This window comes from Salvelinus sp. IW2-2015, unplaced genomic scaffold (genome assembly GCF_002910315.2).
Source record: "Salvelinus sp. IW2-2015 unplaced genomic scaffold, ASM291031v2 Un_scaffold552, whole genome shotgun sequence".
NCBI lineage: Eukaryota > Metazoa > Chordata > Actinopteri > Salmoniformes > Salmonidae > Salvelinus > Salvelinus sp. IW2-2015.
Genome location: NW_019942572.1, coordinates 150,377 through 176,436, shown reverse-complemented (window position 1 = coordinate 176,436; position 26,060 = coordinate 150,377). Strand labels below are relative to the sequence as shown.

The window sequence follows — 26,060 nt, the reverse complement described above, 5'->3', positions numbered from 1 at the left end:
ATATAGCGCACTCGTTTTGATCAGAGCCCTATGGCACCTGGTCAAAACTAGTGCACTTTATAGGGAGCCATTTGGGATTCAGCCATGGTAATCATGATATGGGTCGAGCAACAGTTTCTGRAGGTCAGGACAGCAGAGTTATCAGACCCCAAACTATCTCCATGGTTACTGCTGAATATGTAGTGTAAAAACTAAACAGACAAACCAGCGGAAGACGGCAAGAGATATCTAGCCATCTTGCAACACGCATATCATACAAATCATAACAACAGTCTGATTTCCATGGTTGCCATAGTTGGGATTTCCCCACCACACGTCTCACATGATTCAGAAAGTCAGGCAAGCCTTCCCCACCCCTACTTCTGATAGGCTACAGAGAAGAGAAGGAAGAAAAATGAAAGCAGGGAATGAGAGACAGATTGAATTGTGGTTTACACTGCAAGTTGTGAGTCACGAACACGGGGTGGGAGGGCCATGGAGAGGAGGCTGAAAAAAAATACTATTCTGGGATGGTTGGTTGCTATAGCAACATAATAAGCAAGGGGGCAGGTTATTGCAGGGATGTTTCCATAGCAATGCCCTGTGTGTATATATAAATATTAGATGCAGAAAAGCAGTTGTAAGTGCTGTAACAAACAATGCAGAAATGAATAGCTAGCCTCAAAAAGTGTATTTATACTATCATTGCATGGTGAATAGATAGTTTGTCTATAGAACTAAGAATATGTCTCCCCCCCACTTTGGGCTTTTCTGGGATTACCCTCTCACGGCTAACAGCGTTGGCATGTTATGTCTTGTCATAGCCGACCACAGCACTGAACAATCAACCACTTGGGGGAAATAGAGTTACCTCAGCACTTTGCTCAAGGTGTGTAACATTCCACCTAGAATTTCAACAGCTAGCGCAAAAAAACAAGTTGATAAGCCCCTTTATTTTCTACTTGAAGAATAAAGACAATGATAGTTTAAACTTTATCAGAAGCTGTCATCATTAAGTACTACCTCCTTCTATTCACAGATAACCTGCCCTCTCAATGTGGATGCCCGAGCCATTGTTCTTCGAGTCAGAGGGTTTTAATAACATTGACCCAGTGGGTGAGATTATTATTATTTTTTAAACAACCTTTGAAACAGTTTGGTGTAGCCCTCGTCAACACTCCTTTAGGTCTTTACTCAGACACATACCTTCCTGTGAGCTCTGCATTCCTCTATTAGTTGGACGTGTTCCAGAAGTCCAACAATGCAGTGTGGCGACGAATGGCAGTGAATTCTGTTAAAAGCAGAAGGTGATGATGCAATGAAATCTGTTGAGCCGAGTGGGTTAAACCAGACTGAGCTGCCATTATCCAAGTGACTCAAACGTATGCCGAAGGAGTCATTTGGACACTACCCCCATTGGTAGCTAGACTCACCTTAAACAAACAAGTCCCAAATACACCAAGAAGGTAACCTGGTTTAACTTAAGTCTGTCTTGAGTGTATTTGGGCTTAATAGTGTACTCACTACTACTCCTCTCTGCCTTTCCCTCAGACCTCGCCAGAAAAACCTGTATTGAGAAGTATTTAAGTCATTCTATACCTCTGCAGAATGTAAGCTATGGCATTTATCTATATCAAAACAGACACTGAGACACACATGCCATTTATGCTATTTAACTGTTGCTCGTTGTTTGATCAATATCAAATCAGAGATATCTTGTAGATTATCACAAAACAAGTTTTTATTTTAATTGTATTTTATTTCACCTTTATTTAACCAGGTTGAGAACTAGTTCTCATTGACAACTGCGACCTGGCCAAGAAAAAGCAAAGCAGTGCGACAAAAACAACAACACAGAGTTACACATAAACAAACGTACAGTCAATAACACAATAGAGCCTGTGACTGTAGTGAGCATTGTAGTTGTGCTTTGGAAGACGATATGTGGTTCAATGCCACACCTCCCAACTTCGGAAACATGAGCCTCAGGAACTCTGGGTGTCTTCATGAACTCAAAAATCAGGGCGCTGCCTGTCTCGTTCCCTACTCCTGTCCTCGTCATCCACTCTTCTCTCTTCCTCTCCTCCTTCTTCCTTTCCCTCTCTTCTTTTCTCTCCGTTCTCTCTCTCTCCTTCGCCTCTCTCTCTCCCACTGTCTCCCTTTTCTCCTCTATTCTCCCCCTGACTCAATCCGCATCGCTACTCCGACAACTACTCTCCTCTGCGCACTTGGGTCTACTGGCTCATTCCTCACTTACTTTTCTCTCTCTCACCTTCCCGCTCTCTCACTCGCTCATGCCACGGAATTCTCTCTTCTCCCTCTCTATCTTCTTTCTCCCTCTCTCTCTTCTCTCACCCAATCGTTGTCACTCACATCACTTTTTCTTTGTCTCGACCTCTCTCTCTCGTCTTCATCCCACAGGGTTCGTCGTGCTTCTGCCTCTCGTCCCTATACACCAACACGGTACTCGTCTCCTTCACGCTCTCTTTCTTTTCGTCTTTCTCCTCTCTTTTTGTGCCTCTCGTGTCATTCTACATCGTCTTCTTCGTCGTCACCATTAGATCAATCTCACTTCTGCTCTCCCTCTGCTCTGGTCTAAGCATCTCTCTCATCTGTTCTCACTCTTCTCGCCTCCTTAACATCTTTACATCGGTTTTCTCTTCTCCTTCCTCTTCTGCTCCCTCTCTCTCTCTCCTAGTGCTCATCGAGGGGTCTCTCTCTTCTCCCTCTTCTCAGTTCTCCTGCTTCTCTTCCACCCTGGTCATCCTTCGTATCCTCTCCTTCTCATTTCGTTTTCTCCTCTCCCTCTCTCTCCTCCAACGGTTGCCACTTCTCTCTGCTTTCTCCCTTCGTACCTCTACACGTCTCACACACTGGTCTCTCCTCTTCATCCACTGCTAGTCTCATTCTCCCCTCGGGTCATCTCTCCTATACCCACGGGTGCATCTTCTTACAGTCTTCTCACACTCTCTCTCCTCTCTACACGGTCTCTTCTCTTCTCTCTCTCTCTTCTCTGCCCCCCAAACATATTTTCTCTCTCTCGTCCTACACTCCCTTTTCTGCGTTCTTACGTCGCAACCATTTCCCCGAAAATTATCCCCTCGCTCTTGGTGGAAAGGGGTTTTGTTCCACCACCTGGAACCCTCCCCCCTGCCCCTACTCACCCCTTCTGACTATTGTTCTTCTTTTTTCACGGCTCTCACCGCTACGTCTCTTCTCTCTCCTCTCAGGAACTCTCTCTAGCACCTCTCTCTTCTTCCCCCTCTCTCTCTCCTCCACGGTCCCTCGCATCTCATTCTTGGCCTGCTCTTGCTTCTCTCTCCACTGGTCTCTCTCTTTCTCCCTCATCTCTTCTCCTCTCTCTTGCCCTCCTCGAACCAAACGGTCATTCTCTCATACGCTATTTCTCCTAACCCTCTCTTCTGCTCTCCTCTCTATCACTCAACGGGTCTGCACCTCTCTCCTTCTCCTCTCTGTCTCCCTCCCACGGCTCTTGCTCTTTAAGCTCCCTTCTTTCCTCTCCCACTGTCTCTCTCTTTTCTCCCTCCCCCCCGCATCCTCCCTGCAACCATCCCCCCCCCCCGCACACCACTTCGTCAATCTCTCGACCACCAACGCACGACCACCGCTCACCGCGCCCCCCGGACCACCCACCCCTCCTCCCCCCCCTCTCCCACCCCTCACCTACCCGCCCCCACGCTACATTTTATTTTAAAAAATGTTGCGAAACGGGGTCCATTAACCACCGCCAGCCTCTGCTTCCTGGAATCTCCTCTGACAACCACAACAACCTCTGGTCACGATCTTAGCAAAACTCGCCACCCTGTAACTCCCCGGCTAATCCTCCACTCACCTCGCCCGCCATCCCCCCCCCCCCCCATACCACACCGGCTCCTTTCCTTCCCACACTCCCTCCCTGCACAACCGCCCACACCACGCTCAGCCAGGACTACGGCACCCTTTCAATCCACTAAACTCCACTCTTCTCTCCGTCCTGACCACTCTCTTGGCTCTTCTCAGTCCTGTCCAACATCCTCGACCTAGCCTCCTCGTTTCCTGCACCTGACACCCACTGACATCTGCTACCACCACCCTCCTCTCGCGACCATGCCTCTTCCTAACCACCGACGCTCCCTGACCCACACCCGACTCCGCCCCCCACCCACCACCCTCCGGCGCTCTCCACCCCCCCCGAACAACTCAGTCCTCAGTCCTACCCAGACCCCCTGGTCCACCCAGCCCCCCCCCCCCGATCCTCCTCTCCCGCAAATCCCGACCCTCCTCCCGCCTACTTTGACAAAAGCCCCCCCCACGCACAAGTAGGGGGAAGATTTTATATAGCAGACCACCCATCTGCTCCTTCCTCTTTCAAAACTGCTTGCCGAAAGGCGCCGTCCCCACACACAACAGCAGTCCTGCCTCTTGGCCGACAACCGCTTTGAAACCAACACACTGTCGCCGTCACCGCCACCCTCCCTTATCGTAAACCTCGCATCCGTCACCACCCCCCGTACCCACGTCCCTCCCACTCCCCACCTCCGAACTACCAAGTCGTTTCCACATTTGACAAGCAAAAGTAAGAGGACCCACCGGATTCTCACCCATCCCAAAATATTCTTTGTCCTCACACCCCTCCCTCTCCCCTTTGCGTTTCCCTCAGCCCCTTGCTCCAACATCCCCTCCGAAATCTTCGCTCCTTCTCGACAATCCCGCACACCCCTCCGACACTCTCGACCTCTAACCCCTTCTCGGGACATCGCCTTTCTACCCACGAGTCCCCCTCTCCCCCGCAAAGCACCCCACAGCCCCGCCCCGCACCCTATGCTTACCCCACCACAACACCTACCGCTCCCTACCGTCCCCTACCCCCACGGCACCTTCGGCCTCCAGCCCATCGCACCTCTTCGAAACTCCCCACGCACTCTCCGTACTCTCGAACCCCCACAGCCCCACGCACCCCCCACCACCGCCACACCCCCGCACCGCCGCCCACCCACAACACTCCCCTTTACTGCTACGCCCAGCCCCCCACATCCCCCTCTCTCTCCTCCTCCTCCCTTAAACACCTGCTCCTCCGCCCCGAAACCCCGGCGCCTCACCACACCCAGCCCCAGTCTCGCGTCCTCTGGGCAAACGTTCCCTCTCGCACACCAACAACCCCCCCCCTCCGCCTCGCGTTACGGACTTCCCCCTACCAGTCACCACACTCCCCCGCAACCATGTCCCACCCCGCCTACCCAGCTCCTCCCCCCCATCCCACCCCCACCTCTGACCATCAACACCTCCGCCTCCCCCCTTCACCACCCCCATTCCCTGCACAAGCCCCCACCCCACACCCACACGCTCACGACGGACCCGGACCCTCTTAACCCTCCACCCACCCCACACCTATTCCCCTTTGCCGTCTCTCACCACCTCCTCCCCCTCTCCCCTGCGTCCTCCTCCACCCCCCGCTTTCGCTCACCCATCTCGACCCCTAGCTCCTGCCTCCTCCCTCCTCCGAAAACTGAATCGAATCCCTCGCCTCACCCCCACCCTCCCCCCTCTCTCCGACCCCCCCATCCCCCGCTCTTTCACCCACCCCGCCACGCCCTCCCTTCGAAACGCACTCCGCACAACTCCGCCGCCGCTCTCCCACCCGCCACACACCAATCCCCCAGCTCCCCCTCACCCCCCCCCCTCTCCAGCTTACAGACTCCCGGTCACGCCCGCACTCCCTCCCTGAAACTCCCCCCCCTCCCCTGACCTGCCTCATCTTCCGACACAGCCCCCACCGACCCACAGCTAGCCCCGCCCGCGACCCCCACCGCACCTTTCCCCTCACCCTCATCGCACGCCCCCCCCCCATTCTCTTTGCTACCACTCCCCCCTCCCCTAACACCCATGCCCTTGCCCCGACCCCACCCACCCCGGGGCTCCCACACCCCACACCACCGCCAGCCTTGTTTGGGAAACCGCCCTCCTCTCTCCCCCGACCCCACCCAAAACCCCCCACCCCCACCACAACCCCCCGCTCCCCGCCGCCTAACCCGACTTTCCACGCTCAAACACCTCGACCTCGTCACCCACCCGTCACCCGCAGTTCCCCACCCTCCCACCCCCTCCCCGAATCCTAACCCCACCCCTGTCACGCTCCCTTCCCCCCCCCACCCCCATCTCCTGCCCCACCACCACGCCCCCCCCCCCCCCCCAAACCACTCGTAGGCACCCGCCGACCCCCCCACCCGGCATTCCCCCCTACATCCCCCCCCCCCCCCCCCAAACACCACCTCCCCACTTCTCTCCTGTCCCCTACACTCCTTCCCCTCGCGTTCTCACCGCTTCCGCTCAACCACCCCCTTACCCTTCCGACCCAACTCTCTGCTTCTTCTGCAACACCCTCACCACCCTGAACCCCTCTCGCCCTCCACACCCCCCCCCTCTCTCCGCCACCCCATGTTCCCTTTCTACCCCACAACGTCCCTCCCCTCCCCGCCCCCACACCACGACCCCCCCCAGCCGCCCCCCGCTCACCCACCCACTCGCTCTCCCATCCCCAAACCTACCGCCCCTCCCTACCCCGCTCTTCCACCCCACGACCCTTCCCCGGCAGCCCTCCGCCCCCCCCCCCCCCCCCCCGACTCCCTCCCCTCGCAAATCCCCCCCACCCCGCACCCCCTTCCGTCCCCACTTCGCACACCCCCCACCCACGCCAGACCCACACGCCCACCACCACGCCGCCCGCGCACACACCGCCCCCCACCTCCTTCCACCTCGAGCCACCGCCCCACCCCCCCATCTCACCTCTCTTCCCCCCCTCCCCCTCCTCCTACCACCCCACCCATCGCCTTCCGCACACACGCGCGGTCCCAACCCCCCCACACCACCCCCCCCACCCACGCCCAGTTTCCCTCCGCCTTCTGGCCGACAAGTCCCCCCTCTTTGCCACCCCCACCACACCCACGGACCACCCGACCTCGCGTCAGACCCTCCTCTCAGTACCCACCCACACCTGACTGTCCCCACCGCCTCACCCACGCTACTCACCTACCCCACCTCCCGAATAACACCCTCCCGTCCCCCTCCTCCCCCACCCCACACCCTCCTCCGACCCCAGCACAACCCACCGTACGACCCCGCACCCACGGCCATTCCTCCCAAATCCCCAAAATCACTTTTCTGCTCTACACCCCCTCTCCTCTCGCCGTCCTCTCGACGCCCCCCCTCCTCGCTCCCAACACCCTCCCCCCCTCGCATCACGTCCTGCCTCCCACCCTCCTCGCAACCACTGCCACCACTCCGCACCACCTCCCTGTCTCCACACCCCTCCCTCCTCGACCCATGGTTCTCCCTCACCCCCAGCACGCTCCCCCTCCCTCGCAACCACCTACCCCAGCCCCCCCCCCCCTCGCGCCACCCGTGCCCTCTCCACCCACCCACACATCAGCTCCCCTACCGCCTCCCTCACACCCGACTCTCCCCGGCCTAAGCCCCCCCCCATCCCCGCACTTCCCTCGAAATCCCCTCCCCCCCCCCGACCTTCCCCGCTACCTCCTGACCCACAACGCCAGAACCCCCACCACCGCCCTCCCAGCGCCCCCGCGCCACTTTCCTCTACCTGTCCCTAGCCTGCTCCAGCCACCACCTTTCTCTCCTTCTTTTCTTCTCTCTTTCTTCTTCTTCTCTCCCCCTCCCCCCTTTCCCCCTCCTCTCTCCCACATCCATCCCCCCCACATCCGTCCCTTGCCGGACACCACCCCGCCCCGCCCGCGTACACCCAACCCCACCCCCCCACCCCCCGCCCCCCACGCCCCCCTTCCTCCTCCCTCGCGCGAAACCCCGCTCTCTCCCCCGCAACAAACCCACCCACCCCCGCTGCGCCTCCACCGCCCACCCCCCCTCCCGCTCCACCCGTCCACCCACCCCTCCGACTGCCTCCCACCGCCCCGCTCCCTCACCCGCCGCCCCTTCCATAGCTGAGATACAACCCTCCCGGCCTCCTCCTTCCCCCCACCCATCCCCCGCCTCTCGCCCCACCCCCCACCAGCCACACACGTGCACCCGGCACACGCGCATTCTCCTCACTCCCCCACCCAACCACTCCTCCTTTCGCCTTCCGCCCCTACCCCCTCTCCCCCCCCCCCCCCCTGCGCCTTTACGCCTTCCGGCTTCCCACCCACACCTCCCCTCCCGACACCCCTAGCTCTCCGCTACCTTCCCCCGCCAACCCCCCCACTCCGACCCACCTCCCGAACCTCCCCGCCCCTCCACCCTACCCCTTCTGACTCATCGCCTCTCCTCCCCTCACCCCCACCCCCCCCCCCACCGAGCTTCCGACACATCACCCCCACCCACCCCCCGCCCGCCCCGACCCCTCGCTGCCTCCAACCCCAACTCACACCTCACCCCGCCCCCCTTCTACCCCCCCCGTCCCCTACCCCCCCAGACCCTTCCCGGCCTCCCAGCCCCCCCCCCCCCCCCCCCCCCGCACCCATCCTGCCTCCCTGCAACACCCACCCTTCCACCCCCCCCCCCGACCTCCCCTCGCCTCCCCCACCCCCTCCTGCACCAACCACGCCCCCCACGACCAACCCGTCCAGCGCCCCCCCCCCACCCCCCGCCGCCCCGCCCAACTCACTCTCCCTTCTCATGCTACGCCCCCCCCGCCCACCCCCACTCTCCTCCTCTCTCCTCCCCCTCCTCTCACCCACACATCCGCCCCCTCTTGCCCGACACCCACCGGGGTCCACACCCCACCCCGCCCCCCCCCCACCACACCCCAGCCACCACGCTCTCTCTGCCGCCTCCCCACCCCTCCGCCCGGCACACCCCACCGCCTCCCCCCCCTGACAAACACCCACCCAAGATGGTTAGATTAGTAAGAACTGATGTCCGTAAGTTTCCTCACCCTCCACCCCCCCTCCGACACCCCTACCCAACCTGTCTCCCCCTCCTCCACCCCATTCCCCTCGACCCCCCACCCCGCCCACCCCACCCCCCCACACGCCCTCCGCCCCGGACCACCCCGCCGCACCCTCTTCACCCACCTCCACAAACCCTCCCTCCACTTTCCCTCCCTGTCCTACCACCCCCCCCCCTTCCCTCCGGTCCTCTACCCGCCCCCTCTGTCCCCCACCCACTTGCCACACATTTGCCCTACTCTCCCCCCCCGAATGACCATGAATCTTGTCTAAATTCTGACAGTGTTTTAACAGAGTCTTCGAAGAGATGACAATCTTGTCGGCCCTTCCACCGCACCCCACACCATCCCCACGCCTCCCTCACGTCCTCCACCCACCCGCCCACCTCCCGCGCCCTACCGCCCCCCCCCCCCCCCCCCCCCCCCGCATTCTCCTCGCCACCCACATCCCCCCCGACCCTCTCCCCCGCCACCTTCCCCCTCCGAACCCCCCACGCCCCCCCCCGTCCCCCCGCCACCACCACGCCCCCCACCCGGCCCCGGCCACTCCCGCCCACCGCCCGCCCACCCTCCCTTCCCCCTTCCACCCTCCACCCCCTCACCCGCTCCCACCCCGCCCCCCCACCCGCCCCCCCCCACTCCCCTTCTCTCTCCCCACCCCCCATCCTCCCTCACCCACCCATCCCGTCTGCCCCACCCACCGCACCCCACACCCGCCCGCCCGCCCCGTCCCCCCACACCCCACCCCCCACCCCACGCCCACGCTTCCGCTCCTCCCGGAACAGCCCTCCTCGACCCCAAAACCCACCAACCGCCCCCCCTGCGCTCCAGACCCCCTCTCCTACGCTACCCCACTCCGCACTCGTACCCCACCGTCCACCCACGTTCCACTCCCACCCCCCTCCCCGCCCCCACTACACCCCACCCCCCCTCCGCCCTTCTCCCCCCACCATCCTCCTCGACAAGCCCCACACCCCCCCCCCCCCCAACGTCACGACCGACACCCCCCCGCCCGATTTATCCAAAATATTTTTTTGTCTTACACCCCCCTCCTCCTCCCCCCTGCTCGTTCTCCACCACCCCCCGCCGCCTTGTCCCAACACCTTGCCATCCCAGTCCCCCCCTCCCCCTCCCCTCTCCCCCGACACCATGAACTCCCCCCGACCATCCCTGCCCCCTCAACTTCCTCCCCCACCCCCCTGTCTCCTCCCTCCACACCCCCCCCCAGACGTCTCTCCGCCACCCACACCATCACCCCCGCCGCGCCTCCCCGCCTGCCTTCCCACCCACCCAACCACTCCGCCTCCCCTCCACCCGTCCTATCCCCCCCCCCACGACCCCTTCGGTCCAGCCCCCCTCCCCCCCCCCGCCCCCCCCCCCCCCCCCCCCGCCCATCCCCTCCCCTCCCGACACCACCTCCCCACCCCGCACCCCCTCCCCTCCCCCCGCCTCCACCCTCCTCCCCGACACCCCCCAACCGCACCGCCCCACCCACCACGCCCCCTCAGCGCCCCCGCCCCCCGACCCATCCCTCCCCCACCTTCCTTCACCCTTCGTCCCAGGCCCACACCGCCCCACCCATTTTCTTTAAAATGCTTCTTTCTTGTCTCGGGCCACTCACACCCTCCGCCCGCCCCCCGCGCTCACCCACCCACCCTACCCCCCCCCCCCCCCCCCCCCCCCCCCCCCCCCCCCCCCCCCCCCCCCCCCCCCCCCCCCCCCCCCCCCCCCCCCCCCCCCCCCCCCCCCCCCCTCCCCCCCCCCTCCCCCCCCCGGCCCCCCCCCCCCGCCCCCCCCCCCCCCCCCCCCCCCCCCCCCCCGCCCCCCCCCCCGCCCCCCCCCCCCCCCCCCCCCCCGCCCCCCCCCCCCCCCCCCCCCCCCCCCCCCCTTCTTCTTCCCCCTCTCTCTTCTTCTCCACGGTCCTCTCTCTCTTCTCCCTCCTTCTCTCTCCACGTCTCTCTCTTTCTCCCTCTCTCTCTTCTCCCCTCTCTCTCTCTCACGGTCTCTCTCTCTCTCTCCTCTCTCTCTCTCCCACGGTCTCTCTCTCTCTTCTCTCTCTCTCTTCTCTCTCTCTCTCTCAGGTCTCCTCTCTCTCTTCTCTCCTCTCTCTCTCCTCTCCCACTCTCTCTTCTCTCTCTCTTCCTCCTCTCCTCTCTCTTCTCTCCTCCCATTCTCTCTTCTTCCCTCTCTCTTCTTCTCCTTCTCTCTCCTCTCCCTCTCTCTCTTCTCCCCTCTCTCTCTCCTCCTACGTCTCGCTCTCTCTTCTCCTCTCTTCTCTCCTCCACGGTTCTCTCTTCTCCCTCTCTCTCTTCTCCCTCTCTCTCTCTCCTCCCATGGTCTCTCTCTTCTCCCTCTCTCTCTTCTCCTCTCCTCTCCTCTCCCTCTCTCTTCCCCCTCTCTCCTCCTCTCCCACGGTCTTCTCTTCCTCTCTCTCTTCTCCTCTCTCTCCTCTCCACGGTTCTCTCTCTCTTCTCCCTCTCTCTCCTCCACGGCTCTCTCCCTCTTCTCCTCTCTCTCCTCCCAGCGTCTCTCTCTCTCTTCTCCCTCTCTCTCTCCACGGTCTCTCTTCTCTCTTCTCCCTCTCTGCATTCTGTATGTACGATGACATGCAGTGTTCTCTTCTTCTCTTCTCTTCTCTTCTCTCTTACACAGTCCTACAGAGCAGCTAGAATGATTATATGTAGCTACCAAGAAATTAAATGAAACATTGTTTATGTACAAAATATTTTGACTATGTTGCCGTGGCTCCCATGCCTGGTGAGTGTTGATGTCAGACAGTGTACACCCCAAATGGCACCTATTCCCTATATAGAGCACTACTTTAGACCAGAGCCCTATTCCCTATATAGTGCACTACTTTAGACCCAGAGCCCTATTCCCTATATAGTGGCACTACTTTTGACCTGAGCCTATTCCCTATATAGTGCACTATTTAGACCGAGCCTATTCCCTATATAGTGCACTACTTTTGACCTGAGCCCTATTCCTATATAGTGCACTACTTTAGACCAGAGCCCTATTCCCTATATAGTGCACTAACCTTTGACCTGACCTCTATTCCCTATATAGTGCACTACTTTAGACCAGAGCCCTATTCCCTTATAGTGCACTACTTTGACCGAAGCCCTATTCCCTATATAGTGCACTACTTTAACCAGAGCCCTATTCCTATATAGCGCACTACTTTTAGACCAGAGCCCTATTCCCTATATAGTGCACTACTTTTGACCTGAGCCTATTCCCTATATAGTGGCACTACTTTAGACCGAACTATTCCCTATATAGTGCAACTACTTTAGACCAGAGCCCTATTCCTATATAGTGCACTACTTTAGACCAGAGCCCTATTCCCTATATAGAGCACTACTTTAGACCAGAGCCCAATTCCTATATAGTGCATACTATAGACCAGAGCCCTATTCCCTATATACTGGCACAGTACTTTAGACAGAGCCTATTCCTATATAGAGCACTACTTGACCAAGAGCCCTATTCCCTATATAGTGCACTACTTTAGACCAGAGCCCTATTCCCTATATAGAGCACTACTTTAGACCAGAGCCCTATTCCCTATATAGAGCACTACTTTAGACCAGAGCCCTATTCCCTATATAGTGCACTACTTTGGACCAGAGCCCTTTGAACATGCTCTATTTCCATGGTCAAAAGTAGGGCACTATATAAAAACACTGTCTTCTTCCCCAGCCCCATTCAGCTATTTTACCCTTGCCACAGTCATAACCCCTGACCTCTGACCCTCACCATTCCATTCTGATGCAAAATGACTCTGCTGCTGCATTTTAGTGCCATGGTAAAACACAGCCGTATGCCCCTTTAAGTGTACCAGCTGACTGGAACCTGCAGGGAGGAGACACCCACACTCACCCACCCAGGAATTTTTWGTATAAACAAAAGATTGCAAAATGGAATTTGAAAGGTTAAATTCATATCCCACGGTGGACTAAGTAGGATACTTAAAACAACAGTTTGTTCATTTTGCTATTTTTTGTTGTTGTTATAAAGCAAAATAAGAGGATTAATGTTGATCAAAATTGTATTTATTTTTTTAGATAATGTAAAACAATTATAGCAGAATGTCAATATGTTAGTATATCCTTACCACTGTCTACCATACTAAATAGTACGTTCTGTCTCCCGTACTAAATATGATCTTCCGTCTCCCATACAAAATAGTAACATTGGTACTTTTGCAAGATGTTACCAAAGATAAATATGCAATATGTAACTGTGTTGTGGTTCGCAGTCTAGTTTCTAAAACTATCTGGTCTTGACACTTAAACCAGTATTTCTGGCATGAATATATCAAGACAGAGAAGATCCAAATTTAGACAAAATGTGTCTAAACCCACTTCCTCTAAAGATTCTGATATACATCGGTTGGTCATTCAACCAATGACACACAACATTGTGGAGATCCTCAACCAAAACTACAGTAACGGAACTGGCACTCTACCATAGTAACGACACAAACAATAGGACAAGTATGACAGTGAAATAAAGTGCGTGAGTTGAAGTGAAAGATTTAGAGAACAGGGAAGTAGAGATTGGGGTGAGGTTGGTTTCTACTTCTGCTGTGTTTGTTCTCTCCAGACCAAACCCAAAACCTTGACTACAACCATCCCACTCTCTCCAGATGTGTGGACAGAAACAGATGCCGAGCACATGCTTACCATGCCTAATCATTCACAAGGGATTGACAGAGAGACAGAAAACAATTACATGAACAATACAGAGCTCTTGTTATTGTTCTATTTGCCAAAATTTCTTCTTTTACAGCTGCTTTGCAATTATTTTTTTGAAAGAATCCCATAAAGTACAGAAGAAGTTGTAAATGGGAGGGGGGGGGGGGGTGTTGCTGTTGGCATAGTACAGAGTATTGTCTTGGGTTTGGCTTTTTTAAACTCTAAAGTTACTGGCCAAACTCTTATTAAATGTACAGCCTGGGGAACTAGGCCTTGTTTCTGGGGAGACTAGGCTGTTCTGGCGAGACTGCTGTTCTGGGGAGACTAGGCTTGTCTGGGGAGACTATACGTGTTCTGGGAGATTAGGCTTGTTCTGGGGAGATAGGCTGTTCTGGGACGACTTGTTCTGGGAGACTAGCTTGTTCTGGGGAGACTAACTTGTTCTGGGGAGAACTTACTGTTCTGGGAGACTTGTTCTGGGGAGATTAGGCTTGTTCTGGGGAGACCTATACTTGTTCTGGGGAGACTTGTTCTGGGGAGACTAGGCTTGTTCTAGGGAGACTAGACTTGTTCTGGGGAGACTAGACTTGTTTGGGGGAGACTAGACTTTGTTCTGGGAGACTAAGGCTTGTTCTGGGGAGACTAGGCTTATCTGGGGAGACTAGGCTTGTTCTGGGGAGACTAGCTTGTTCGGGGAGATAGACTTGTTCTGGGAGATTAGGCTTGTTCTGGGGAGACTAGCTTGTTTGGGAGAACTTGTTCTGGGGAGACTAGGCTTGTTCTGGGGAAGACTTGTTTGGGGAGACTAGCTTGTTCTGGGGAGACTAGACTTGTTCTGGGAGAATAGGCTTGTTCTGGGAGACTAGACTTGTTCTGGGGGAGACTTGTTCTGGGGAGACTAGGCTTGTTCTGGGGGAGACTAGACTTGTTCTGGGGAGACTAGACTTGTTCTGGGGAGACTAGACTTGTTCTGGGGGGAGACTTGTTCTGGGGAGACTAGGCTTGTTCGGGGAGACTATACTGTTCTGGGAGATTAGGCTTGTTCTGGGGGAGACTAGACTGTTCTGGGGGAGACTTGTTCTGGGGAGACTAGACTTGTTTCTGGGGAGACTAGACTTGATCTGGGGGAGATAGACTTGTTCTGGGAGAAAAGGCTTGTTCTGGGGAGACTAGGCTTGTTCTGGGGAGACTAGGCTTGTCTGGGGAGACTAGACTTGTTCTGGGGAAGACTAGGCTTGTTCTGGGGAGACTAGGCTTGTTCTGGGGAGACTATGCTTGTTCTGGGGAGACTAGACTTGTTCTGGGGAGACTAGACTTGTTCTGGGGGAGACTAGACTTGTTTCTGGGAGACTAGGCTTGTGTTCTGGGAGATAGGCTTGTTCTGGGGAGAACTAGGCTTGTTCTGGGGAGACTAGCTGTTCCTGGGGAGACTAGACTTGTTCTGGGGAGACTTGTTCTGGGAGACTGGCTTGTTCTGGGGAGACTATACTTGTTCTGGGGAGACTAGGGCTTGTTCTGGGGAGACTAGGCTTTGTTCTGGGGGAGACTAGGCTTGTTCTGGGGAGACTTGTTCTGGGAGACTAGGCTTGTTCTGGGGGATACTAGACTTGTTCTGGGGAGATTAGGCTTGTTCTGGGGAGACTAGACTTGTTCTGGGGAAGACTTGTTCTGGGGAGACTAGGCTTGTTCTGGGGGAGACTTGTTCTGGGGAGATAGGCTTGTTCTGGGGAGACTAGACTTGTTTCTGGGGGGAGACTTGTTCTGGGGAGACTAGGCTTGTTCTGGGGAGACTATACTTGTTCTGGGAGATTAGGCTTGTTCTGGGGGAGACTAGACTTGTTCTGGGGAGACTAGACTTGTTCTGGGGAGACTAGACTTGTTCTGGGGGGAGACTAGACTTGTTCCTGGGGAGACTATGCTGTTCTGGGGAGACTAGGCTTGTTCTGGGGAGACTAGGCTTGTTCTGGGGGAGACCTAGACTTGTTCTGGGAGACTAGGCTTTTTCTGGGGGAGACTAGGCTTGTTCTGGGGGAGACTAGGCTTGTTCTGGGGAGGCTTGTTCTGGTGGAGACTAGACTTGTTCTGGGAGGGCTCGTCTGGGAAGACTAGGCTTGTTTCTGGGGAGACTTGTTCTGGGAGACTAGACTTGTTCTGGGAGGCTTGTTCTGGGGAGACTAGGACTTGTTCTGGGGAGAGTTGTTCTGGGGGAGACTAGGCTTGTTCTGGGGAGACTAGGCTTGTTCTGGGGAGACTAGGCTCTGGGAGACTAGACTTGTTCTGGGAGACTTGGCTTGTCTGGGGAGCTGTTCTGGGAGACTGCTGTTCTGGGGAGACTAGGACTTGTTCTGGGGAGACTAGGCTTGTCTGGGGGACTAGGCTTGTTCTGGGGAGACTAGGCTTGTTCTGGGGAGACTAGGCTTGTTCTGGGGAGACTAGGCTTGTTCTGGCTGCTGTGTGGTGTAGCTTTGTGACTGGCCCAAATAGCACCCTTTTCCCTATATAGTGCACTCAGTCCTGGTCTAAAGTAGTGCACTATATAGGGAACAGGATGCCGTTTGGAATGCGTGCAGTGTTGGAAACTTTGCCATGTCTCAAACCTTAATAGGAATACTGTCTGTTTTTGTACTCTACAATAAACAGTTTTAAAACTGACCTCTTGTACTTCTTCAGTCCAAAGTTCCCTGTAGGTGAGTAGAGTACAGAGACTGTTGTTCTCACTCCAAAATATGGTTTTTTCTCATAAATAGAGCGAGGAGCGGTTCAACAATGCCGGTATTTTTACTGAAGGAATTGAAGTGGTTAGGATAGTGTCTGATTGTACTATTCTATTCAAGCCATTAGTTCCCTGTAGGTCTAAGGCTCGACATACAATATGCTTTATACACAGATAGAGAAGCAAGGGAGGAGTTCAGTTGAACAATACCAGTCCTTATGTAAGGAATGGGATCCAAGGAATAGGTAAGCATGTTGTCTATGTTGGACACCCACATTCTGTTTGCCACGGTGACTATCATAATGAATTTGGTGTGAGTAAACAACTGCTTATGTTACTGTAGGCTTTTAGCCGGGATGAGTGAGTCATTCATCCGCTGTAGGACTCAGGTCTGGCACCACTGTCATACTGTGTGGTGTGGTGTGTGTGTGTGTGTGTGGTGTGTGTGTGTGTGTGTGTGTGTGGTGTGTGTGTGTGTGTGTGTGTGTGTGTGTGTGTGTGTGTGTGTGTGTGTGTGTGTGTGTGTGTGTGTGTGTTGGGTGGTGTGTTGGTGTGGTGTGTGTGTGTGTGGTGGTGTGTGTGTGTGTGTGTGTGTGTGTGTGTGTGTGTGTGTGTGTGTGTGTGTGTGTGTGTGTGTGTGTGTGTGTGTGTCACAAGCCACACATCACGTGGGTCTCAGCACACAAGACAAGTTGAAAAGGTTCTAGCATGTTAAACTTGCCTTTGGGATATTTAACTTTTGGGGATATTTTCCTTGAGTGTGCATCTACACTCCACTACGTATTTATGTGGACGAGTGACGCTAGAACTATTAATACGTCTCTATACTCCAACATTTTTGGGGGTTTGATTTTAGATCAAATGTTTGATGTAAAAATGTCACCTTTTTTTTTGAGGGTATTTTCATACATAAATCTGTTTTACTGTTTAGAAATGAAAGCACTTTATGTCTTCTTGTCGTCCCCCCCCCCGTCCCCCCTCCTCCCACCCTCCCCATTTGAAGGTGCCATGAGTATGTAGACAAATTCAATTATATGTGTGGGGGGAAAAAAAAACTTTTAATGTTCTATGAACACAACCAGTCATGATGTTTCTATCTGACTGTCAAACAAATCACTCAAATAATAGTCAACCTGCGCATGTTCGGCCACGCCAGTTGAATTCCAGCATCCAAACAGTGTGCACCCGACATTTGATGATGGGAAAGAGATATCCGTTATGAAACACCCTTTACTCATGAAATATCACATTTACATCATTATTCAGAGTCCTTACTCAGTACTTTGTTGAAGCATCTTTGGCAGCGATTACAGCCTTGAGTCTTTTATTTATTTAACCAGGAAGGGCTCATTGAGATTTAAAATCTCTTTTTTTTAAAGCGTTCTGGCCAAGATAGGCAGTCTTCTTGGGTATGACGCTACAAGCTTGGCACACCTGTATTTTGGGGAGTTTCTGACATTCTTCTCTGCAGATCCTCTCAAGCTCTGTCAGGTTGGATGGGGAGCGTCGCCGCACAACTATTTTCAGGTGTTGTCTTGGCTGTGTGCTTAGGGTCGTTGTCCTGTTGGAAGATGAACCATCGCCCCAGTCTGAGGTCCTGAGCGCTCTGGAGCAGGTTTTCATCAAGGATCTCTCTGTACTTTGCTCCGTTCATCTTTCCCTCGATCCTGACTAGTCTCTTAGACCCTGCCGGTGAAAAACATCCCCACAGCATGCTGTTGACACCACCATGCTTCACRGTAGGGATGGCATTGGTCAGGTGATCATCGGTGGCTGGTTTCCTCCAGACGTGATGCTTGGCATTCAGACCAAGAAGTTCAATCTTGTTTTCGTCAGACCAGAGAATCTTGTTTCTCATTGTCTGAGAGTTCTTTAGGTGCCTTTTGGCAAACTCCAAGCGGGCTGTCATGTGCCTTTTARTGAGGAGAGGCTTCCATTTGGCCACTCCACCTTAAAGGCCTGATTGGTGGATCCTGTCTCGGATCTCTAAGGACCATTCCTTCGACCTCATGGCTTGGTTTTTGCACTGTCAACTGTGGGATCTTATTTAGACAGGTGTGTGTGCCTTTCCAAATCATCTCCAATCAATTTCATTTTTCCACAGGTGGACACCAATCAAGTTGGAGAAACATCACAATGATGAGCAATGGGAACATGGAACACCTGAGTCTCATAGCAAAGGGTCTGAAAACTTATGTAAATCAGGTATTTCTATTTTCTACATATTTTTTTTGCCAGTTATTATGTTTATTCATTGCCAGTTATCTCAAACACTTGATTGCAGTTGTTGCTGCTGAGGGTGGCACAACCAGTTATTAGGTTTAGGGGGCAATTACTTTTTCACATAGGGCCATGAAGGTTCGGATAGCTTTTTTCCCCCTTAATAAATAATATTATCACTTAAAAACTGCATTTTGTGTTTACTCGGGTTATCTTTGTGTAATATTAAAATTAGTTTGATGATCTGAAACATTTAAGTGTGACAAATGTGCAAAAAAAATAAGAAATCAGGAAGGGGGCAATTACTTTTTCACAGCAACTGTATAGAGCCATTATTGCATGGAACTCCCTTCCATCTCATATTGCTCAGATAAACAGCAAACCTGGTTTAAAAAAAACAGATGAAGCAACACCTCACAACAAAACGCCTCTCCCATATTTGACCAAGATAGTTAGTGTGTATGTATTGATAAAGTTGTAGTCAGAAGTTTACATACACCTTAACCAAATACATTTAAACTCAGTTTTTCACAATTCCTGACATTTAAACAAATTCCATGTCTTAGGTCAGTTTGGATCACCACTTTATTTTAAGAATGTGAAATGTCAGAATAATAGTAGAGAGAAGGATTTCTTTCAGCTTTTATTTCTTTCATCACATTCCCAGTGGGTCAGAAGTTTACATACACTCAATTAGTATTTGGTAGCATTGCCTTTACATTGTTTAACTTGGGTCAAACGTTTTGGGTAGCCTTCCACAAGCTTCCCATTTTGGCCCATTCCTCAGGACGGAGCTGGTGTAACCAAGTCAGGTTTGTAGGCCTCCTTGCTTGCACACGCTTTTTCAGTTCTGCCCACAAATGTTCTACAGGATTGAGGTCAGGGCTTTGTGATGGCCACTCCAATACCTTGACTTTGTTGTCCTTAGGCCATTTTGCCACAACTTTGGAAGTATGCTTGGGGTCATTGTCCATTTGGAAGACCCATTTGCGACCAAGCTTTAACATCCTGACTGATGTCTTAAGATGTTGCTTCAATATATCCACATAATTTTCCTCCCTCATGATGCTATCTATTTTGTGAAGTGCACCAGTCCCTCCTGCAGCAAAGCACCCCCACAACATGATGCTGCCAACCCCGTGCTTCACGGTTGGGATGGTGTTCTTCAGCTTGCAAGCTTCCCCCTTTTTCCTCCAAACATAACGATGGTCATTATGGCCAAAAGTTATATTTTTTTTCATCAGATCAGAGGACATTTCTCCAAAAAGTACGATCTTTGTCCCCATGTGCAGTTGCAAACCAGTGTTTTTTATGGCGTTTTTGGAGCAGTGGCTTCTTCCCTGCTGAGCGGCCTTTCAGGGTATGTCGATATAGGACTCGTTTTACTGTGGATACAGATACTTTTGTACCTGTTTCCTCCAGCATCTTCACAAGGTCCTTTGCTGTTGTTCTGGGATTGTTTTGCACTTTTCGCACCAAAGTACATTCATCTCTAGGAGACAGAATGCGTCTCCTTCCTGAGCGGTATGATGGCTGCGTGGTCCCAAGGTGTTTATACTTGCGTACTATTGTTTGTACAGATGAACGTGGTACCTCCAGGCGTTTGGAAAATGCGCCCAAGGATGAACCAGACTTGTGGAGGTCTACAATTTTCTTCTGAGGTCTTGGCTGATTTCTTTTGATTTTCCCATGATGTCAAGCAAAGAGGCACTGAGTTTGAAGGTAGGCCTTGAAATACATCCACAGGTACACCTTCAATTGACTCAAATGATGTCAATTAGAAGACATGACATCATTTTCTGGAATTTTCCAAGCTGTTTAAAGGCACTGTGAATTGTGATACAGTGAATTATGAGTGAAATAATCTGTCTGTAAACAATTGTTGGAAAAATTACTTGTGTCATGCACAAAGTAGATGTCCTAACCGACTTGCCAAAACTATAGTTTGTTAACAAGAAATGTGTGGAGTGGTTGAAAAACTAGTTTTAATGACTCCAACCTAAGTGTATGTAAACTTCCGACTTCAACTGTATGTATGCGGTGTGTGTCATTTTAAAATGTATCCAGTACTGTCCTTGAGCTGTTCTTGTCTATAAATGTTCTGTATTATGTCATGTTTCATGTTTTGAGTGGACCCCTGGAAGAGTAGCTGCTGCTATCACAACAGCTAATGGGGTTCCTAACAAAATGCTGGAGTATAGGGCCAAATTTACACATTTTAGATTCAGTGTCCAAATAAATACAGAGTGTATGTACAGCAGTATGATGTGACTGCCATAGATATACAGTATACTAGAGTGGTTACGTGACTGCCATAGATATACAGTATAATACTAGAGTGGTTATGCGACTGCCATAGATATACAGTATAATACTAGAGTGGTTATGCGACTGCCATAGATATACAGTATAATACTAGAGTGGTTACGTGACTGCCATAGATATACAGTATACTACTAGAGTSGTTACGTGACTGCCATAGATATACAGTATACCAGAGTGGTTATGTTTCTGTGATGGCTGTTCCCTCTTAATATCGAATAGGGGAAGATAGATATGCTACTTGATTTAATCTGCATGTAATTCCCTTTATCCAGGCAATGTACTGTTAGCCTACAGTACAGTCCTGTCTTATTGACATTCATTTGTATGATTATTAATCCTCTTCGGGGAATAAAGACATGCAATCAATTTAAATCAAAATGTATTTGTATAGCACTCTTTGCACAGCAATCAATCAATCAATCAATCAATCAATCAATCAATCAATCAATCAATCGCCAAACGGAACCAGGCATAACCCACTACACTGCCAAACAGAACCAGGCATAACCCACTACACTGCCAAACGTAACCAGGCATTACCCACTAAACTGCCAAAAGGAACCAGGCATTACCCACTACACTGCCAAACGGAACCAGGCATTACCCACTACACGGCCAAACAGAACCAGGCATTACCCACTACACTGCCAAACAGAACCAGGCATTACCCACTACACTGCCAAACAGAACCAGGCANTACCCACTACACTGCCAAACAGAACCAGGCATTACCCACTACACTGCCAAACAGAACCAGGCAGTACCCAGTAAACTGCCAAACAGAACCAGGCATTACCCACTACACTGCCAAACGGAACCAGGCATAACCCACTACACTGCCAAACGGAACCAGGCATAACCCACTACACTGCCAAACGGAACCAGGCATGACCCACTGCACTTCATAAAGTGTCAGTCAGTTGTCCTTTGCCAAGACAGATTACCGTCCTCAATATAAACTCAGTTCATTCTTCACGGTCCCATTTGGAATACATTAATGTCAACAATAGTTGAACTCGTCTCCAAGTCACCAGCCTATTGTTATGAAAGGAGTACAAAAACTACGGTGGGTCAGTAAGGTTCTGGTCAAAWYTAGTACACTATAAAGGGTGTAGGGAGCCATTGGAGACGCAGTAATGCTTATTTGGAAGGGAACTTAATGTGGCTGAGGTTGGCACACAGAACAGAGGTTGCATCAAAGCAAAGGCAGGTTCGGGCGTGGAGGGGATCAGAGCCTGCAGCAGGCAGGTATAAGGGCCAGGTTCGGGCATGGAGGAGCTCAGAGCCTGTAGCAGGCAGGTATAAGGGCCAGGTTCGGGCGTGGTGGGGCTCAGAGCCTGCAGCAGGCAGGTATAAGGGCCAGGTTCGGGCGTGGAGGAGCTCAGAGCCTGTAGCAGGCAGGTATAAGGGCCAGGTTCYGGCGTGGTGGGGCTCAGAGCTTGCAGCAGGCAGGTGTAAGGGCCAGGTTCGGGCAGAGTTCATGTAGTCAACCTGGGTGGTATTCACTTGGCACCAAACTGAGGAAAACAGACAAACGGGGAGGGACTAAGATGAACTTGTGTTTTTGTTGCAAGACGTTTGCTGTGCACTAATGTATAAGACCCAGGTCAAGTGGAGACCTCGTGGCCTACCAGTACTACCTATTGGTTTATTTGGATCCAGGAAGCAGCTATTCATCCTGGGGTCCACAACAAAAAACAAAAAAAACATGACAAGTATCAAACCACTGGTACACAGATTTTTATGCAAATATTCCAAAATCCACATAAAAAAACTATAAGTGCATTTTCTAAAGAGACGTTTCCATCAAATCGTCTTGTTGCAGATATTAGGCTGTGTGTGATGACGTATGCACATATAATATTTTTTTGTGTGTGTGTGTGGGGGGGTAAATCCCCATGTACCAAACGACCAATACAAGTTAAATGGGTTTCCATGGTATTTTCAACTCTACTGATGGTGGAATGTTGCGTTAGGTAGCGACTGTGCTCTCTGGCATTGTAACCTGTGTTCTAGCAAGCAGTTGGCCAGAGCACAGCTATAGCGTACATGATTAGATTATTATGGATAAGAGATTATTTATGTCAGTAAAATGAATTATGTGAGAAATGGCAGTGGAAACACCTCTATGAGCAAATATTGATATAATGACCATATCCCTAGGACCATGCCTCAGGACTACCTGGCCTGATGACTCCTTGTTTGTCCCCAGTTCACCTGGCCGTGCTGCTGCTCCAATTTCAACTGTTCTGCCTATGGAACCCTGACCTGTTCACCGGACGTGCTACCTGTCCCAGACCAGCTGTTTTCAACTCTCTAGAGACCGCAGGAGCGGTAGAGATAATCTGAATGATCGGCTATGGAAATCCAACTGACATTTACTCCTGAGGTGCTGACTTGTTGCACCCTCGACAACCACTGTGATTATTATTATTATTTGACCCTGCTGGTCATCTATGAACATTTGAACATCTTGGCCATGTTCTGTTATAATCTCCACCCAGCACAGCCAGAGGACTGGCCACCCCTCATAGTCTGGTTCCTCTCTAGGTTTCTCCCTAGGTTTTGGCCTTTCTAGGGAGTTTTTCCTAGTCACCGTGCTTCTACATCTGTATTGTTTGCTGTTTGGAGTATTAGGCTGGGTTTCTGTACAGCACTTTGAGATATCAGCTGATGTAAGAAGGGCTATATAAATAAATATGATTTGATGATATCGAAGTAAACTGGAGCCACGTGATAATCTGTTGTGTGACTTGGGAAAGCATGCAGTTTATTAGGCTACAGATGAAATAAATTATGATGAACTTCACAGGGTGGTGAAAGTGCATGGTGATGAGCTTGACGCTCCTACCCAATAAATATCCAGGGTCATATTCTGGTGACATGATCATCGATGCTTGGCTGCCGTTTGACAAAATAAAGTAATATCGCTCTTATCCATAATAATCCCACAATGTACAGTCGTGACCAAACGTTTTGAGAATGACACAAATATTAGTGTCTTTAGATATTTTTGTCAGATGTTACTATGGAATACTGAAGTATAATTACAAGAATTTCATAAGTGTCAAAGGCTTTTATTGACAATTACATGAAGTTGATGCAAAGAGTCAATATTTGCAGTGTTGATCCTTCTTTTTCAAGACCTCTGCAATCCGCCCTGGCATGCTGTCAATTAACTTCTGGGCCACATCCTGACTGATGGCAGCCCATTCTTGCATAATCAATGCTTGGAGTTTGTCAGAATTTGTGGGTTTCTGTTTGTCCACCCGCCTCTTGATGATTGACCACAAGTTCTCAATGGGATTAAGGTCTGGGGAGTTTGCTGGCCATGGACCCAAAATATCAATGTTTTGTTCCCCGAGCCACTTAGTTATCACTTTTGCCGTATGGCAAGGTGCTCCATAATGCTGGAAAAGGCATTGTTCGTCACTAAACTGTTCCTGGATGGTTGGGAGAAGTAGCGCTCACCTTGTCTTCTCCGGACATGCTTTTTCCGGATGACCCCAACAATCAGAAAGGGGATTCACCAGAGAAAATTACTTTACCCCAGTCCTCAGCAGTCCAATCCCTGTACCTTTTGAAGAATATCAGTCTGTCCCTGATGTTTTTCCTGGAGAGAAGTGGCTTCTTTGCTGCCCTTCTTGACACCAGGCCATCCTCCAAATGTCTTCGCCTCACTGTGCGTGCAGATGCACTCATACCTGCCTGCTGTCATTCCTGAGCAAGCTCTGTACTGGTGGTGCCCCGATCCCGCAGCTGAATCAACTTTAGGAGACGGTCCTGGCGCTTGTTGGACTTTCTTGGGCGCCCTGAAGCCTTCTTCACAACAATTGAACCGCTCTCCTTGAAGTTCTTGATGATCCGATAATTGCTTGATTTAGGTGTAATCTTACTGGCAGCAATATCCTTGCCTGTGAAGCCCTTTTTGTGCAAAGCAATGATGACGGCACGTGTTTCCTTGCAGGTAACCATGGTTGACAGAGGAAGAACAATGATTCCAAGCACCACCCTGCTTTTGAAGCTTCCAGTCTGCTTTTCGAACTCAATCAGCATGACAGAGTGATCTCCAGCCTTGTCCTCGTCAACACTCACACCTATGTTAACGAGAGAATCACTGACATGATGTCAGCTGGTCCTTTTGTGGCAGAGCTGAAATGCAGTGGAAATGTTTTTTGGGGGATTCGGTTAATTTGCATGGCAGAGAGGGACTTTGCAATTAATTGCAATTCATCTGATCACTCTATATAACATTCTGGAGTATATGCAAATTGCCATCATACAAACTGAGGCAGCAGACTTTGTGAAAATTAATATTTGTCATTCTCAAAACTTTTGGCCACGACTGTACGTGCGAGATGTTGGCTAGAGCGAATGCGCCAAGACCAGAGTGGGCACATCAAATTAAAAAAAATGTTATTGGTCACATACACGTGTTTAGCAATGTTATGGCGGGTGTAGCGAAATGCTTGTGTTTCTAGCTCAGACAGTGCACTAATATCTAAAGTAATCTAACAATTTCACAATATAAACCTAATACACATAAATCTAAGTAAAGGAATGGAATTAAGAATATATAAAATGTATGGATGAGCAATGTCAGAGCGGCAAAACATTCGCTATATAACAAAACAGTTTGAGACAAAACCATTAGTAGAGTTGAAAGTGCGATGGAAACCCAAGTACATTGTATTTTTCATTCGGTACATGGGAATTTAACCGCAAAAGTTATTGTTATATGCACTACCTCATCACACACAACCTTTGATTCGCAATAAATCCGTTTGATGGAAACACATCTCTGGTAGGAAAATGCGCTTATTGTTTTAGAATATCTGCATAAAAATCTGTCCCAAATTGGATGGAAACCTAGCTAGCGATAAAAAAGGACAGTCACATAAATGTAAAATACAACATACAAACAATAATGTGTCTGTGCACTTCGGTGTGTTTGTGAGTGTTTGTTATGCTTGAATAATTGGAGAGAGGAGGGAGTTCCTTGCGCTCTGCATAATACTGTGTGTTGCCGTGAATTCGGGAAACTGTGAATACACCGCTGGTGGCATGTCTCGCGGGGTATGTATGGGTGTCTGAAGAGACCCCTGGTGGCATGTCTCGCGGGGTATTTATGGGTGTCTGAATAGACCCCTGGTGGCATGTCTCGCGGGGTATGTATGGGTGTCTGAAGAGACCCCTGGTGGCATGTCTCGCGGGGTATGTA

The 26,060-nt window shown here is 51.7% G+C and overlaps 1 long non-coding RNA gene across 2 annotated transcripts; it reads left to right on the top strand.

Annotated features, from left to right (window-relative positions):
- Positions 1–720: 720 nt before the first annotated feature.
- On the top strand, positions 721–23,567 carry LOC139023946 (uncharacterized). 2 transcript variants are annotated; one of them, XR_011475182.1, is made up of 4 exons: positions 721–868; positions 1,019–1,095; positions 18,399–18,499; positions 23,052–23,567. It is a non-coding gene; the product is annotated as an uncharacterized lncRNA (long non-coding RNA). The 2 variants fall into 2 exon arrangements; XR_011475183.1 differs by lacking the exon at positions 23,052–23,567 and adding an exon at positions 20,095–20,260.
- The last annotated feature ends 2,493 nt before the right edge of the window (positions 23,568–26,060 follow it).